At 36.2% G+C, this 19,213-nt stretch overlaps 1 long non-coding RNA gene across 1 annotated transcript; it reads right to left on the bottom strand.

Moving 5' to 3' along the window:
* Window positions 1–2,527: 2,527 nt before the first annotated feature.
* LOC139519154 (uncharacterized) lies at window positions 2,528–19,013 on the bottom strand. Its single transcript, XR_011663527.1, has 3 exons — window positions 18,834–19,013; window positions 3,294–3,347; window positions 2,528–2,622 (listed from the first exon to the last, which is right to left on the bottom strand). It is a non-coding gene; the product is annotated as an uncharacterized lncRNA (long non-coding RNA).
* Between the last annotated feature and the right edge of the window lie 200 nt (window positions 19,014–19,213).

Genomic DNA, 19,213 nt, shown 5'->3' with positions numbered 1-19,213 from the left:
TCATCTTTATTTTTAATGGTTTTGTATATGATGCTATCATCTGCAAAAAGTCTAAGAGTGCCATGTTTTATATAATCATTCAGATCGTTTATGTACACCAGGAATAAGATAGGACCAAGTACTGTTCCTTGAGGTACCCCTGAAGTGACATGTATTTGTTCAGATTTGGTGCCTTCCAGTAATACCGTTTGTGTGCGAAGATAGGTATTAACTATCATCGTAAATTCAGGCATAGGTTGTATAGGAACACAGAGAGGTATAATATGGCCAATATGAAACTAGTCTGTAAAATCTAGGTTTTCACAGCGAGAACTTAGAAGACAAAGTGTCCATCAGGCAAATTACCCCTGTGTCCGGATCTAGAAATTGGTGACATAGTATATCTACGATGTGACCTCAACAAAACTTTATTTAGTCAGTCACGCGATGGATATTTAGTGGTAGCTGTTGATACCCCATGGTGCAATATTCTTAAATTCATTGGATCTCAATTAAGACAAAATTCCTATCGTGTGAAATGTTCAGATTGTTACAAAGTTTTTTATGAAGTTTCGCAACTTGAAAACCGTCAACGTCTACTGCATTCCGATGATGAGGACGATGAAAGAGTGAACGACAGCTCCTCACCTCCATCTGTGCCGGTAATTCCTAAAGCTAATAAAGGTTTTTCTGGTTATATTTTTTGTAATCTAGAAATAAAAGTATGAAAAAGTGTTCAATAAGTTATATATAACATAGTAGCCAGCTAGATAATAACAATGGCACGTATTTCAGCATTTATTGGGCAGAACACAAATCTAGGGTGCTCGCCTAATGCAGCTTAACTGCACAAAAACTGCAAGAACGAGTGCTCAGATTCATATACAATGACTACAATACTCATATCATTATCAGTGGCGGATCCAGGGGGGGGGGGGTTTCCGGGGGTGCGCACCCCCCCTTTATTTTTGCCGATCAATGCATTTGTATCGGGACATATGTTTTGCACCCCCCCTTTTGCCCTGGGTTAGCACCCCCCCCCCCCCCCCTTTCGAAAATTCCTGCATCCGCCCCTGATTATGAACAATTACTCGAACAATCTAAACTTCAAACACTATGGTGGCATATATCTGACCCTACTGACTTGTCGCTTAGTTACGTAGTCATATTTAGCTGAATAAGTTTACTTGTCAGTTAGTTTAGTCTTCTTGTAACTAGTTAAAAGTATTGGTTTATCTGACCTTGACCGCAATTTCTTGCAGCATATTAAATTGATTGTGATGTGATAGTTTTTGCAAAGCTTTATATTTAGGACTATCAACATTAACAACACTGGTTAGTAAAGAAGGCGAGAAATTTCAGCGTGTGCACTCTGGTCTACATTTTGTAAGATATTTTTGGCGGAAGGTGTCAACGTATATTTGTGACGCATACTTATTATATAAAGTTACAGAAGTTCCAATAGAAACTTTGTTATAACGGTGCCTAATATCTGTTCTTATTTGTACATGTATTCTATAAAATGATTTATTAAATGCGCTGACTTTTTTTTAACGATGAAGAAATGTCATCTTCGCTAGCCAAGGATTACGATCCACTCCCGTTCTCTCCACCCTTGGCGGATTGAGCCAACAATTGTGATAACAATGTTGCGCCATCTACCGGAAGAATGAAGTCACGCCCATTCCGAAAACATAATTTATTCTTAACCAATGGTAGCACTTGAACTCTTCAATTTGGAGGTAAAAACACGGTAGCGTCTAGATTCTACACACTTAATAAAGCCGGAAACGAAAATATACGTTGACATTCATGCATTTGTGCATGAATAAAAACACAGGAACTTCTATTAGTTAATTAAAAACATTCAAGTTGTCACTAAATATAGTCGTATTATTAGGGATGTAAAGACTTGTTGCACAATAAACACGTGGCATTTGTTTACAAACACTTTCTACATTTACACGTGATCATGTTATAAGGGCTTTTTGATTGGATGCAGCGAGTTTCGACTGCAACCAATAGGAATCCTTACCTTGTGTCTCCGAAATTCTATCTCAATCCGCCAAGGGTGGAGAGAACTGGAGTGGATCGTAACCCTTGGCTTGCGAAGATGAAGAAATGTATACGCACTCGGTATTGTTAATGGAACCCCATCGAATACAGACCTGATTGAATTCGGAACCAAAACCATTATTTGTTTTGTAACTATCGAAGAGTCAAGGTAGAACGTTTGTAAGAATATAAACAAATTACTTCGCCAACGCAGCTGGATATGACAGCAGAGGTCTAACCCTGAACAGTTGGGGCAAAAATGGACACAATAAGTGTGCTTGATACACTGGTACAAATATTTGACAAATAATAGGGTTTTGACACAGAATAACTGTAGTCAAATTAAAAAAGAAGATGTGGTATGGTTTCCAATGAGACAACTCTCCACAAGAGACCAAAATGACACAGAAATTAACAGCTATAAGTCACTGTACGGGCCGGCCTTCAACAATGAGATCAATTGAGAGAGAGAAAGGACCGATAACTCTGCATGGGAGATTGACATTATAATGTGTAAAGCTAATATCAGTTCGTCTTCTTTGTTCCCCCATCTCCTGCTGTTACCTCACTCTTACACGATGTAGAATTCTAAAAAAAAAAATCAATAAAGTATTCTGCTAATGTCAATTAACTTTATATATAATTTTTTTGATGAAATCATGAGACAATATTTTATTTATATGTGTCATATTTGACATGATTTATTTATGTCAATGAAATAATTTGGCAACATTTTTTTCCCCAGAATACAGCAGTAATGTCCAAGATCTTATTGTAAAGATTTTTTTAATGTGCCCAGCACATTTTAGAATTAATATATTTTTATTGGAGGTAAATGATTTAAGATTTTAAATTCATTGTTTTTCTAACAGATAAATAAATGTAGAGAACTACAAAACAAGTAGGCAATTTTGGCTAAATTAACTTTCGCAAGATGGCAAAATATTACATAGCAGAAAAAAAGTCTGTTTTATTTACTGGAATATAAACAGTAAATAATCTAAATACATAATCAAATTTAAAAAAGCTTCTCAAACTCTGACATAATTTTTCTTTTTTAACAAAAATGGAAAAAAACATATAATCATAAATATTGAATAAAACTGAATGATGCCCCTGGATTTTTTTATTGCTTTGTTGGGTTGCTGTTTCATTGATGTATTTCCCACATGTACATCTCTGTTTATATACATATATATTATTACATGTACACAGAAATCTCTAAACACCGACACAATATTTTAATCTACTAAAAATACCTCATCAATTTGTGTTTCATCTGTCATCTTCATCGGACACTTCATTTTTGATTCCTACAATAATTAAACCATGTTAAATTTGTTACAATTATAAAATACAAAATAAGGTTCTTTTCATTTGCCTCTGATACGGTGCTTTTTGTCCGCGATTTGCTTTTTGTCCGCTTTTGCTTTTTGTCCGATTATTTTGCTTTTTGTCCGATACTTTTGCTTTTTGTCCGTTGCTTTTTGTCCGTTTTGCTTTTTGTCCGATAATTTTGCTTTTTGTCCGATACTTTTGCTTTTTGTCCGTTGCTTTTTGTCCGTTTTGCTTTTTGTCCGATAATTTTGCTTTTTGTCCGACACTTTTGCTTTTTGTCCGTTGCTTTTTGTCCGTTTTGCTTTTTAGCTCACCTGGACCATAGGACTAAGTGAGCTTTTCTCATTTTCTCATTATTCGTCGTCGTCATTAATTTTTACAAAAATCTTCTCTTCTGAAACTACTGGCAAAATTAAAGCAAACATGGCCAAAATCATCCTTAGGGTATTTAGTTTCAAAAAAGTATCCGATGACCCCGCCCAATAATTAAGATGGCCGCAATGTCTAAAAGAAGAGCATCGCATAAAATGTAGATTTTGGCTTATATATCTGAAACAAAACCATAGAGACAATCTAACAAGGGATAAGAACATTTCGCCTCATAAAATAATGTGGATCAGTCAGAACTTTTCATGTGGGACAATATGAGCTCTTAATTAAAAAAAAGTGGGACAATCGGGAATAAGCCCTACAGACTTGAGCAATTCTAAAATAAACACTGTTGATGTATCTCTTTTAAATTTTCTATTAAAAAGTGTTTTACATTTACGAATGCATTGTATCTGTATCTAAAATATTAAACGCATTTATTTCGTGATAGAAATTAAGTAAATGCTTAAGTAACCATTTTATTACTTTTCCCCCTCTTTTCGAGTTTGTCAAACAAAAATAAACTACTTTGTTGAAAATGCTGTTGTGTTAACCAAAGTTTCCTTAATCTTATTACTTGAATAACCTCGAACTTCCTCGTCATTTGGATATAGTTGCGTAATAATTCCGAAATGTATGGATTAATACAGTTTATCTAAATAAATAGCTACACATGTATTACGTAAACTTTGTGATAGTGTTCCAAAAATGAAGTTTGTTTGTTTGTTATATTTGTAATATTTGTAATGTTTAAGAAAAATAAAGTTGTTGGAAATATGACGAAAATATTACCAGACTTAAAAAAGTTTTTTTTTAACTGAAATGTTGCAAAATATTTTGGAGCGACTGTCAATCGGCCATTCGCATATAAGTGCAAATGGTGACTATATATTATTAGCGGGAAGAAGAAACTGTGCGTTTAAGCAATAACATGTCGTAAATGTGTGCACTTCCACATGTAGCAAACGCCGACACCATTTAACATAATGATAAAACTATTCAAACGAGAAAACCATTGATTTACAAAACACTATACGACAAACAAATACAGAAACAAACAACAACTATTGAATTACAGATTGAAACTCCGTTCCTGACTTATTCGTATGATTATCATATATAATATTTAGCGCGGTTAAACATCAATTTAGAATTTCAATAACGAAACCATCACTCAAGGATTATTTGATTTGATAAATTTCTAAACTATTCTAAAGTTTCGAGCATATAAAAAAGAAGATGTGGTATGATTGCCAATGAGACAACTATCCACAAAAGACCAAAATGACACAAACATTAACAACTATAGGTCACCGTACGACCTTCAACAATGAGCAAAGCCCATACCGCATAGTCAGCTATAAAGGCCCCGATAAGACAATGTAAAACAATTCAAACGAGAAAACTAACGGCCTTATTTAAGTAAAAAAATGAACGAAAAACAAATATGTAACACATAAACAAACGACAACCACTGAATTACAGGCTCCTGACTTGGGACAGGCACAGATTTAAATAATGTGCCGGAGTTAAACATATTAGCGGGATCCCAACCCTCCCCCTAACCTGGGACAGTGGTATAACAGTACAACATAAGAACGAACTATAAAAATCAGTTGAAAAAGGCTTAACTCATCAGATAGACACAAATACAAGTGGACGTGGCCGGGTACTTATACATCCCGACACAAAAAGTCACAATGAACAGATCTGAGAGTACTCGCAGTTATCTGACAGCTATTTCAAAGCCACTAACAACTAATAAAAAGTCATGCCTCTGAGACTTAACGTTCGTTTAAGTCTTTGAATATCCCATGTATTCTACAAATTGGTGTACGTACACCATTGCTCACACGTTTGAGGATGACAGACTAACTTACGACCAGAATGAATAAGAATTAGTCTATATAACAAGATCTAAAATATTTCTAGTGTAAAAGACTTTAACCTCGCCACATTATTTATGTATGTGCCTGTACCAAGTCAGGAGCCTGTGTATTCAGTGGTTGTCGTTTGGTTATGTGTTACATATTTGTTTTTTTCATTTATTTTTTTAACATAAATAAGGCCGTTAGTTTTCTCGTTTGAATTGTTTTACATTGTCTTATCGGGGCCTTTTATAGCTGACTATGCTGTATGGGCTTTCCTCATTGTTGAAGGCCGTACGGTGACCTAATGCTGTTAATGTCTGTGTCATTTTGGTCTTTTGTGGATAGTTGTCTCATTTGCAATAATACCACATCTTCTTTTTTTATAAGAATGCCAACTCCTCACACGTACAATTATTACTTCATTTTCTTTTTTTCACTCATCTAATTATAATATCTATTTTAATTCAATATTGTATCCATATAAATGTATATGAACGCTTACATATATATAATTATTGCGATATCATATATAAGAGAGAGGCAAAGTGTACCAAAGGATAATCACACTAAAAAGGGTTGAAACAAACCAACAAAGCTGCAGCTGAATGAAAAACAACAAGATACACAACAGTCCACAAAACAAATGGTCCGAGAACACAATTAATTCGTAGTGCATTTCTTTTAGAACATAAATGAAAATTAAAAAAATCCCACCTGCGCTTTCTCAATGAAACTTTTACAGTGTGTTGTACTAATTTTGGGACAAATTATATCAAAATTATAGAAAACTTCATCGTGTCTAACTCAAAATATGGACAATTTTGTGTTTAGGGTGTCTTGAAATCTTTTGACAGCTTCCGAAGTGCTAATTTTTAACCTTTTTCAGCTGGACCAAATCACTACTTTCCTGTAAAATTCTGGACCCAAATTTTTTTACAGTGTAATTTCCCCCCCCCCCCCCCTCCCCTACTTACAATGTGAGGCATTAAACAAGGAGAAATAAATTTGGAAGGGGTATAAAAATTATTGGCAAGTAACCCACTATTATCACTAGGGACTAATAACGAAAATCAAGGGACGACAATTGTGGTCTCGGACGAAATCATTGAAATTTAAAATCTGAGCAACAAGAACCAATGCAACTGTGATGATGTATGGTTAACTGGAAGAATAAGATAATCCTGCTCCGTCCTTTAAGTTTTAAAAAGTCATGTATTAAACTCAAACTCTCGAACACGTTGTCTTGGAAGATCTTTATTCCAAGGGGGTCCTTAATAGTTGCATTTTGATAATCCTATAAGGAGTTTATAATTTAACTCCTTGCGAACACTTTCATAAGGAACGAAAATTCCCATCTGCATCTTTTTGAAAAGATTGCAAATATTGTTTAAATTAAATAGGGTATCCCATTCCAAACCCAGCGTCTCGGAAAATCTCATTTTAGGGCACTAGACAATGATTAAATGTAGTAATTCGATAATAATACATGGATTTCTCGCGAAAACATCGTTAAGGCGAAATTTAAAGTTTGTCTTGGCTGATTGAAGAAATTTCACAATAAAAACTGAAACGCAAAAACGCAAAAACGCATAAAGATGTTTATTCAGGACAATAACTTATATAAAACAACAGCAGAAATACATATAATGTATCACCAATGGAGGTTGTAAAATACTGTAGGTGATACTTAAACGTAATGTTCTATTTATTTTTTTTTGTCGTTAAGGGGACTGGAGGGTATTAATCCATTATTTTTTAAATATACATGTAGGATTTTGCTTGTTTTTCTATAGATGAACTTTTATCATATACTAAATAGAAAAATCAAATAAAAACATGGGGTTATCGTTCACTTAAGCTCACAATCTGCCCTCGAAAGAAGCAACCATTTTTGTTAAGGTACTTTTTTTTAAGTTGAACTAATAGGAGAAATAGAGAGAGATATATATCGAAATAAAAAAAGAACTAAATTACAGAAATCGATTTAATTTTACAACTGTTTAGTTTACGTAAAGCATATTTGAAAAATATCTATAGGTCACCGATGAGTTGAAAAAGACATTTTAATTCTAATGCCAAAACAAAATGTCATTATTGCACTAAAGGGAGACAATTTGGAGCTTTTACAGTGATATAAACATTTGAAAAATAAATCTGAGGCCAAAATCATTCGATTTTTTGGGTTGATTTTTGAGCCAATTCATAAAGTTATAACTAATAGTGTAATAAATAAAATTTGTAATGAAAACAAAAATGATAAAATTTTTGCTGAAATTACCCTCGAGCCTCCGAAAGAGCAAGTATTGCACACAAAAAAAGGAATCATCCTTTAACGGAAACAACTCTTGAAATCATCGGCTATTCGTCGATGACTAAAGGCTATTTATTTCTGAAATCTAAATTTTGTTTTGCTGTTCTGAGTGTTCAAGATGTTACATGCAGCTAAAATATTGGTAAAACATTTGAAAAAATACTGATCTGTATAAAATTTACACAAAAGTAAACGAATGAAAGCCACTGGAATGCAGTCCAGGACTCGGATAAATAAGCACATTTAAACAAGAGTGCGCACACTGAAATGTCTCGCCTACTTTACTCATCATTAATATTATGTTGATAGCCCTAAGTATAAAGATTTATTACAACTCCCACATAAACTTAACATTAACCAAGATAGCTAAACAAAGACCAAATGAATTATGAAAATGAGGTAAAGGTCAGACGAACCATACCAGGCAGACATGAACAGCTAACAATTCTTCGATACAACAAATATACTTGACCTATTACTTATAGTTTAAGAAAAACAGACCAAAACACAAAAACTTAACACTGTGCAATGAACCGTGAAATTGAGGTCATGGTCAAATAAAACCTGGGAGACTTATATATAGATCATATGATATTTTCATGCACCAAATATAGTGACCTTTTGGCATATAATATTAGATAAAAAGACAAAAACTCAAAAACTGAACTTTGACCACTGAACCATGAAAATGAGGTCAAGGTCAGATGATATCTTCCCGCTAGACATGTACACCTTACAATCATTCCATACAACAAATATTGTAGACTCATTGCATAAAGTATGAGAAAAACAGACCAAGACAGAAAAATTTAACTATAACCACTGAACCGTGAAAATGAGGTCAAGGTCAGATGACACCTGCCAGTTGGACATGTACACCTTACAGTCCTTCCATACACCGAATATACTAGCCCTGTTGCTTATAGTATCTGAGATGTGGACTTGACCACCAAAACTTATTCTAACCTTTGTTCACTGATCCACGAAATGAAGTCGAGGTCAAGTGAAAACTGTCTGACGGGCATGAGTACCTTGCAAGGTACGCACATACCAAATATAGTTATCCTATTACTTATAATTAGAGAGAATTCAACATTACAAAAATTCTGAACTTTTTTTTCAAGTGATCACTGAACCATGAAAATGAGGTCAAGGACATTGGACATGTGACTGACAGAAACTTCGTAACATGAGGCATCTATATACAGAGTATGAAGCATCCAATTCTTCCACCTTCTAAAATATTAAGCTTTTCAGAAGTTAACTTATGCCGCCGCCGCCGCCGCTGGATCACTATTCATATGTCGAGCTTTCTGCAACAAAAGTTACAGGCTCGACTAAAATGACAGGTTATATGAACTGAGTGGCAATAAAAGCACAAGTCTAACACTTGCTTTTTAAAAAATTAAAATCTTTATTTAAAATGGTCATCTTTAAACAAACAAAAATTGAATATGAAAATTTACAATTCCAACAATAGATCGATATTAAACAGAAATGTTTCATTATCATTTTTCGGCTACAATTGGTATATGAACCATCCAAATGTCAAAATATCAACATAGAGTATTTACAAAGAATGTTTCTGTTATGTTGTGCAACTAAATATCTACAGCAAATGGTAGTGACAACACTAGATGTTAATTAGGATCCAGCGAAAAGCCAGGCTTTTGTCCACGAAGGTAGCAAATTGTCGGTGTGACTATCAATGACGGCTTTTGGTAACACACGATATGGTTGTTGGTCATGTTGTTATCACCAAGGGAAGGTCATCGTGCTCTTAATTTCCACACAAACTGATATAGCTCCAAAGGTTTAACAATGAACACCAATGGACACTCATGTCAATTGGAAGGCCACGCGGAATCAATATCGGAGATGTTAAAGACAAATGCATCGGTCATGCTGGGCTTTTGTTGCTTAATGTCTAAATGGACATGGCCTGTAATTAAAAGATCCTTTTGCGGAATTTGTGGATTATTTGGTCAACTGTATACAGTCTACGAGCAATTGCATCCTGGGAAAAGCCTCATTAGATAAACCCCAATTTGTTTGTAATTGGTTGTCAGAAAGACCTGGCATATAGTCTTATATTTATTGAACTTACTTACTTACAATAAGGGATAAGCCAGCGAGTAAGTCAGCAAAGGGTTAGGGAAGTACCTTGGTATATAAAAAAGTCGAAATAAACAATTGCCTGCTGGCCAAGAGATTCTCCACGTGCGGTATGATGCCAGAGGTAGAAGTAGGCATTGCCTTAAAAAAGGCACAGATCACTTAGGCCCAAGACCCGTACGAGTTTGACAACAATGAATTAAAAGGGTAAGGTGGTACCTCTGTTTGCAACGAAGTCGAAATACACTTTAATAATTGCCGGCTGGCCAAACTAAAAGATTCTCCACGTAGGCCATTTTACCAGAGATAGAGGAGGGCATTGCCATACAAATTTCTTATAGCACTTATGCCCTAGACCCGTACGAGTTTTACAATAATGAATCAAAAGGGGGAGATGGTACCTCTGTTTACAACAAAGTCGAAATAAAGTATTGCCGGCTGGCCAAACTAAGAGGTTCTCCACGTAGGCCATTTTACCAGAGATAGATATGGTAATTGCCTTTAAAATGGCATATAACACTAATTTCAAAGACCTGTACGATTTTGCCTGCAAGGGGTTAAAAATAAAAGGTGTTACCTTTGTTTACAACGAAGTCGAAATAAACCTCTACCTCTGGTATAATGATCCACGTAGAGAATCCCGGAGTTTGGCCTACCGGCTACAGTTATTTTGACTTTAATGTGAACAGAGGTACCACCTCCTCCTTTTAGCTCTTTACTGACAAACTCGTACGGGTATATGCCATATAAGTGCTATAGGCTATTTTAAAGGCAATGACCACCTATAACAGCCGGCAATATTTCATAACGACTTTGCGATATACTAGAATACCCTCCTTTCCTTTTGCTGGCATATGTGCTATAAACCATTTTAAAGGCAAGGCCCACCTCTACCTCTGGTATCATGATAAACGTGGATCATCTTTTATTTTTGGCCATCCGGCAATAGTTTATTTCGACTTTGTTATATACCAGGGTACCCTCCTTACCCTTTGCTGACAAACTCGTACAGATCAATGGAATAAGAAGTATGGGCCATTTTAGATGCAATGTCCACCACTACCTTTGTTATAATGGCCTATGTGGAGAATTTCTTTGTTTGGCCAGCCGGCAATAATTCATTTCGACTTCGTTGTAAACATAGATACCACCTCCCCCTTTTAACACTTTGCTGAAGCACTGGTACGGGTCTACGGCATAAGTGGCCATTTTTGAGGCTATGGCCACTTCTACCTCTGGTATCATGGCCCATGTGGAGAATCTCTTCGTTTAGCCAGCCAGCAATAGTTTATTTCGACTTTGTGATATACTTAGGTACCCCCCTTACCCTTTGCTGATTAACTTACACGGGTCTGGGACATACGTGTTATGGCTATGTTAGAGGTAATGCCTACCTCATCCTCTGATATAATACCCCGCGTATAGAATCTCTTAGTTAGGCCAGTCGGCTTAATTTATATTTTCGTTGTAAAAAGAGGCATCGCATCCCCCCTTTAACCTTTTGCTGACAGACTCGTACAGGTCTAGGGCGTTAGTTTTATCAGCCATTTAAAAGGCAATGCACACATTTAACCTAGGATTAATGGCCAACTTGGAGAATCTCGTACTTAAGCAAGCCGGCAATAATTTATTTCTACTTCTTTGTAAACAGAGGTTCCAACTCCCTTTTAAACCCTTTGATGATACCGCGTACTTCTCTAGGGAATAAGTGATTTAGGCCATTTTAGAGGCAATGACAACCTCTACCTCTGGTATCATGGCCCACGCGGAGAATCTCTTAGCCATCCAGCAATAGTTTAGTTCGACTTTATTATATACTAGGGTATCAACCTTACACTTTGCTGACTAACTCGTACGGGTCTAGGTCATACGTGCTCATGGTCATTTTATAGAGGCAATCCCTTCCTCTACCTCTCATATTATGGCCCGCGTAGATAATTTCTTAGTTTAGCCAGCGGGCAACAGTTTATTTCAACTTCGTTATATACCGGGCTAATTCATCCCCCTTTTAACTCATTGTTGACAAACTCGTTCGGGTCTATAGCATAAGTGCTATGAGCCATTTTTAAGAGAATGACTACTCCAACATCTAGTATAAGGGCGCACCTAAAAATGTCTTAGTTTGGGCAGCCGTCACTATTTTTGGTGGACTGTGTGATATACTAGAGTATTCCCCTTACCCTCTTCTGACCAACTCGTACGGGTCGAGGACATAAGTGCCATGGCCCATGGACCATTTAAGAGGCACTACCTACCTATACCTCTGGTATAATGGCCAACGTGGAGAATCTCTTAGTTTGAAGAGCTGGCAATGATGAGGTTTATTTTTACTTCGTGATATACCGGCGAAACTCATGCCCCTTTTAATTCGTTGCTGATAAACTCGTGTAGATCCAGGACATAAGTGCTATAAGCCATTTATAAGGGTTTGACTACCTCTTTTTCTGGTATAATGGCCTACCTGGAGTATGTCTTAGTTTAGCCAGCTTTCAATAGTTGTTTTTTAGACTTAGGGATATACAAGAGTATTCCCCTTGCCCTCTGTTGACCAACACCTACGGGTCTAGGATATTAGTGCTTCGAGCCATTTTAGAGGTAATGCGATATATTGTAAAAGACATGAAATTTCATGTAAAAATCATTTATAATGTGAGTATGGTCTGTATTTAACTCCTAAAAGGACATGGTATTTTGAAGTTCAAAATGAAACCTGCCAAAAATATACACATTTTATATCGGACATAAAGCAAAATTATCGGACAAAAAGCAAAACGGACAAAAAGCAACGGACAAAAAGCAAAAGTTTCGGACAAAAAGCAAAATAATCGGACAAAAGGCAAAACGGACAAAAAGCAACGGACAAAAAGCAAAAGTTTCGGACAAAAAGCAAAATAATCGGACAAAAGGCAAAACGGACAAAAAGCAACGGACAAAAAGCAAAAGTTTCGGACAAAAAGCAAAATTATCGGACAAAAAGCAAAAGCGGACAAAAAGCGAATTGCGGACAAAAAGCACCGTATCATGCCTCTAACACTTGTTTTCAAACTTTTAAACAAAATTTACACCTGTGGATTCATGAAGGGACTATACTGTTATTGGTAGAGCTGGAGTGGTGACAAAAAAATTTCCATTCAAAGGGTAACTGCATGCATCTCAATTAAGGGATTCAGTGTAAAAAGGATTTTTTGTATTTAGACTTGCTTGAAATGACAATTGTATTATATATGATAATGAGTTGAATATTTAAACCAGATGAACCATATATTTATCAGTCAGTGTTCTCCCCTGGCCTTTAAAGCACAATGAACCATGATCAGTCAAATGTAACAAAATGCTATTTCCAGTTAGTTTTCTAATTGAATTGATGGTCCGAGCTGCTTTTAAACAGGTTTGATTATTCTCATTATTTGTCTTTGGTTCAAGTTGTCATATTTTTTGTCAAAGTGAGTATTTCAACTTAATAATGATGTATATCACATATTTTTTTTAGAGGTTTACTTTGTAATGTAATTATACCATGTATAAAATGTAATCTAATTGATGGCCTCTGTGTGTAGGAGTAAATCTGAATTCATCAAATGTTTTTACAACTTTCACACTTGCAAATGTAATACCCTGAGGGCTGCTATATTATAAAAAAATATCCTACAAATTAATATTTCTCATTACCAAAATTTATCACGAAAATACATTCATGGTTGATGTAGCAATATTGAATAGGGGTAAATTTTGGATAGGCGTGAAAATAGTATAAATATATAGGAAATTTTATACATGTTTCTAAATCAACTGTACTTGTTCTCTTTTCATGTAGTCCAAATAATTATGACATCTTGAACCTTAACCTTAATTCTCTCCGCGCCAGAAGTCGCATATTAAGACCTCAGACCTGCTTTTCTACCCTTTTCTATCTTTTGCCGCTGTACAGGCTACGTTCTTTGTTGGTTCCTTTCTCTCTCTGATGTTCTTCTCCATGTAGTTTTTGACCTTTCTCTAGTTCTTTTTCCTTCATGTGCACATTGTAGAGCAACATAGCTGTTGTTGTCTCTTTCACGCCTTAATATATGGCCTATCCATGTCCACCGTCTCCTTCTGATTTCACAACCGATGTTTCTGGTGTTAGCAATTTCGTTAACTGTTTTGTTTGATGTTTTACTTTGCCATCTTATTTTTAGGATCTTTCTTAGGCATTGGTGTTCTACAGTATTTAGTTTCTTTTCTTCAATGTTTGTAAGTTTCCATGTTTCGCATCCATACAATAATACAGGTCGAACTAATGATTTATATAGGTGTATTTTTGTTTTTCGGCCAGTTCCTGTTGCACACCATATATTTCTTAGGCGATGGAATGTCCCTCTTGCTTTCTGTATTCTGTTTTTGATGTCACTACTTCCTCCTCCCTCTTTGTCCATGACTGCTCCACGATATGTGAACTTGTCCACATCTTCTACTTTCTGGTCGTATAGTGTTATCAGCTCTTTACTATTTGTTTGCTTTGATCTAAGAGGTTTACATTTTTGGGGGTTAAGTTTCATTCCAACTCTTTCAGCTTCAGTTGTTAATTTCTGTGTTTTTTCATAAAGGTCGCTAAATTTTGAGGAAAGAAGTGCAATGTCGTCAGCAAAGACAAGATCTTCTAGGACAGTATTCAAGTTCCATCTTATCCCTCTAGCTTTGTCTACAGTTATTTTCCACATAATCCAGTCTATGTCTAGAAGGAAAACAAAACCTGACATTAGACAACCCTGTTTCACTACTGATTTTATCTCAAACCATTCTGATGTTTCTCCCTGGTCGATGACGGTACACTTAAATCCAGTATATATTCCCTTTATGGCTCTTATGATCTTGCTTGGTACTCCGTAGCTCTTCATGATATACCATAGACTCTCTCGGTGGACTGAGTCAAATGCTTTTTTGAAGTCTGTAAAAAGTGTGATTAAAGCTGCCCTCCATTCATTTGTTTGCACTAGTATGTTTCGAAGGGGAAAAAATCTGTTCAGTTGTTCCTATTTTTAGTCTAAATCCTGCCTGCTCATTCCTTAATCAGAATACTTTACTGATAACAGGTAAAAGAGTTACTCCCCTCCAGTTGTTACAATCTGTCATATCGTCCTTCTTAAAGATCTTGCAAATCAATCCCTTTCTCCAGTCTAATGGTCATTTTTCTTCTTCTTATAGGCTGTTAAATATTACTGCCATTTTCTCTGCTGTAAGGTCGGTGTCTGCCTTTATAAGCTCTGGTGTTACATTGTCTATTCCTGCTGACTTCCCATTGTGTGTCTTTTTCAATGCTCTTTAAACTTCTGCTACTGTCCATTCTCCTAGATCGATCTCGTATATCAATTTCAGCCATATCTACATCTTCCTCTGAAATGAAATGGAGAGGATCAGGCCTATTTAAAACTTCACTAAAATGTTCAACCCATCTATTCAGTATGTCGTTTCTTTCACTTTTCAGTTCTCCTTCTTTACTTTTTACTCCTGTGTGTTGCCTCTTTCTTTCGCCTCTTAGGATTTTAGTGATGTTATAAAGCTCTTTGCCTCTGACATTTTCTGCTGTTTTTTCTGCATCTTCAGCCATCATATTGTACCACTTCCTTTTATCCTCTCGGGCACTTTTCTTAACACCTTTATTTTTCGGCTTGTATTCTTCATTTAGTCTATCTTTTATTCTTTCTAATCTATTTTTGATTTCTTTTCTTTTCCATGTATTGTTCGTTATCCATGGTTTACTGATCTTTTTACTGCTCCCCAATAACTGTTTAGGTGTCTCAGTGTATATCTCTATTGCCGTTTTCATATTTCAACACTGGATCTTCTATGTTACCTTCTTCAAGTACTTGAAATCTGTTTCTCACTTCAATATTGTACTTTTTCCTTAAATTCATATTTTTGAGCTGGTTTAGGTCATATCTCTCTCTTTTGCACTTGTTCTTGTCACCTTACTAAGTAGTGGTCAGTATACACATCTGCTCCTCTCATTACTCTTGTATCTAATATTGATGTCCTCATGTCCCCACGTGCCATTATATGATCTATCTGATTTGTTGTTTTTCCATCAGGGGATTTCCATGATACTTTATGTATTTCCTTATGTGGGGAAATGGAGCCTGTTATGACGAGGCCGTTGATTTGACAGAAATTGCATAATAATTCACCATTTTCATTAATTGTCCCACATCCATGTTTCCCTAACACCTCTTGCATATGGCTGTTGTCTCTGTTGCAGGATGAAACATTATCTTGTAGTTGTTGGTAAAAATCTCCTTTCTCTTCCTCTCTTGCATCATCTGTAGGAGCATATGCTTGTATATCTGTCAGCTTCTTAGACTTTGAATAGAATCCTTCTTTTATCATTCTCTTGTTGATTGGTGTCCATCCCATCATTGATTTTTAATCTCTTTCATTCATCATTATAGCTACTCCCTGGACTTGATGTTCATCATCCCCGACATAGATCACCGTGTCTCCACTTTGAAGCTTGGTTTCACCCGATCCTTTCCATCTACTCTCACTAATATCTTCATGATCTTCTTAATCATGTTAATAGTTGTTGACTGGTGTATGCGATTAACATGAGGAAATGGAAACACTGGGATAAGATGGACACTCAACTCCTTTCTTGAAGATTTAGACTTTGCAAATGACATTTGCTTACTATCCAGCAACAGAGCACAAATGCAAAAGAAAACATCTTGACTGAATACTATGTCAAACAAACTTGGGCTCAAAATAAACATCGAGAAAACGAAAGTCATGTCAATCAACGACCAATCAAATAAAATTCAAATAAAGATTGGATCCTTAAACATTGAGGAAATAGAAGACTTTACATACCTAGGCAGCGTAATAAGCAGCAGTGATAATGGGACCACCTAAGACATCAAAGCAAGACTGAGTAAGGCAAAAACATCTTTTTGTCTACTCGGACCAATCTGGAAATCGTCATCCCTTGCCAGAAACACAAAAATTAAAATCTACAACAGCAATGTCAAATCTGTACTGCTTTATGGCTCAGAATGTTGGAGAATTATACAAACTGACCTAAAAAAAAACTGGCTGCATTCCACAATACCTGCTTGAGAAGAATATGAAAAAAAATTTGGCCAAACAAAATATCAAATCAGGAACTGACAGCACGAAGAGACATAAGAGAGGAAATAAAAACAAGAAGATGGAAATGGATAGGCCATGTTTTAAGGAAGGAACCAGCAAACATCGCTAAAGTGTCACTGAGGTGGACTCCAACTGGCAAGAGGAAAAGGGGAAATCCTAAAGAAACATGGAGAAGTGGAAAGCGAGATGAAAGAGGTTGGGATGTCATGGCGAGAAGTAGAAAAGAAAGCACAAGACATAGTGTTATGGAGAGAGCTAGTGTCGGCCTTATGTGCATCAAAGCACGAAGAGGATTAAGTAAGTAAGTAAGTAAGTCACTGACACCTAGTATGTCAATAACCATAAATTTTTCATTTCCTTTGCTACTTGTGCTGCTTTTGATATGTCTAAAATTCCAACATCCTATATACATATTCTGTTTTGGCGCTACTATGATCGGCTTTTGGGCTTCCTTTTGGCTTTCCCCCAAATGTGTCATGTTTGGTTTCTCAGCAGTACACCAGTTTTGGGTTTCTTCAGCGTTTCTGATTTCTGTAACAAGCTCTTTTTTTACAGAGTTGGGTTGTTAGCCCAACGTCCAACCTCTGCTCTGGTGGACTGGATTTTCTTTCTGGGTCGTCCTTCCCGTAGATGATTGCATTACCATGCTAACGGATTGCATCTGTCCGGATTTCTTTTCTGGGTTATTTCCTATAGGCTTCGACTTTCCACAGTCACCCACAAGGCAGTGGGGCTATTTACCCATAGCTGGGAGTTCGGTTTGCAGGCACCAGGGCGTATCCACTCAAAAGTGGGCCTAGTATGCCTTGCATCTAGGGGCCAAACCTCCTCCGAGACCATGTGATTTTGCCTGGGGCCGTGAGGTGTCCAGTTTCCATCTTCTAGTATTACCTCGTGGAGGCTCCCATATCTGGACCACATAGGTCTAACTGCATGAGATGCTGTTACTGACAGGAAAGACACGCACTCGGCTCTCCTTTTCACAGCAAGCTGCTAGCCAGTGATGAATGCTGAGAGCGAGAGTGACAAGCATAGAGACAACAACAGACATACAGGTGCGCATCATACAGTCATTTGGCAACGTTCACACTTGCACATGTAATACCCTCAGGGCTGTTGTATATTATAAAAAAAATATCCTGCAAAATAATATATCTCATTACCAAAATATATCATGAAAATACATGTTCAAAACACCTTCATGGTTAATGTAGCAATATTGAATAGGGGTAAATTTTGGATAGACGTGAAAGTAGTATAAATATATAGGAAATTCTATACATGTTTCTAAATCAACTGTACATGTATGTTCTCTTTTCATGTAGTCCAAATAATTATGACATCTTGAAAGGCTATTATATTTTTTTTCTTTCAAATTGACGCCTTACATCGTCGCAGGAAGGCGTCAAAGCAAAAATTTAAAATAGCCTTCCAAGACCTCAAAATTATTTGGACTACTTTTCATGATGTTTTCCTGGAACTTTCAAACCATTTTTACCTCCATCACGAAAATCTGGCCTTATTCAACATTTTTGCACAAACCTTGAACAAAAAATAAGTTTAAATTAATTTAAGAGTCAGCATAGTATACAAAAAAGGGCTTCAGGTTACATCAGTCATCACTACGTGTCACACCTGCCAGGATATTGACATTATTGGGTATTCGTTATTTTTACCTCTCCTTCATTTTTCGAATTTCCTGGTAGGTATTTGATCATCGAAGGACAAAACTTCTCCATCAAAGGTCTTAGATATCTGTGAAAGAACCAAAAAAGGAACGGGATAACAAAACAAGGACAGCAAACCATTTTTATCTGTTTTGATGCGATGTCACGGATTATTACCGGAAACGTAACCACGATTCTAAACAAAAGAACAGGCTGATGGATGGAACACTGAGTGTGTTCGAAAAGATTAGGAGGAATGACAACTATATATTTCAAGGCGTTTATATCAAGTAGCAAATTTATCTGACCATATCGGGAAATACGTATTTAGTCGGTTTTGATAAAGAAATGTCGAAATGTTCAGGACTTAATTAAATCCTTTATTTCGT

The sequence above is a fragment of the Mytilus edulis genome, chromosome 4 (genome assembly GCF_963676685.1).
Source record: "Mytilus edulis chromosome 4, xbMytEdul2.2, whole genome shotgun sequence".
In the NCBI taxonomy this organism is placed as follows: domain Eukaryota; kingdom Metazoa; phylum Mollusca; class Bivalvia; order Mytilida; family Mytilidae; genus Mytilus; species Mytilus edulis.
This window is presented reverse-complemented; position numbering and strand designations above follow the sequence as displayed.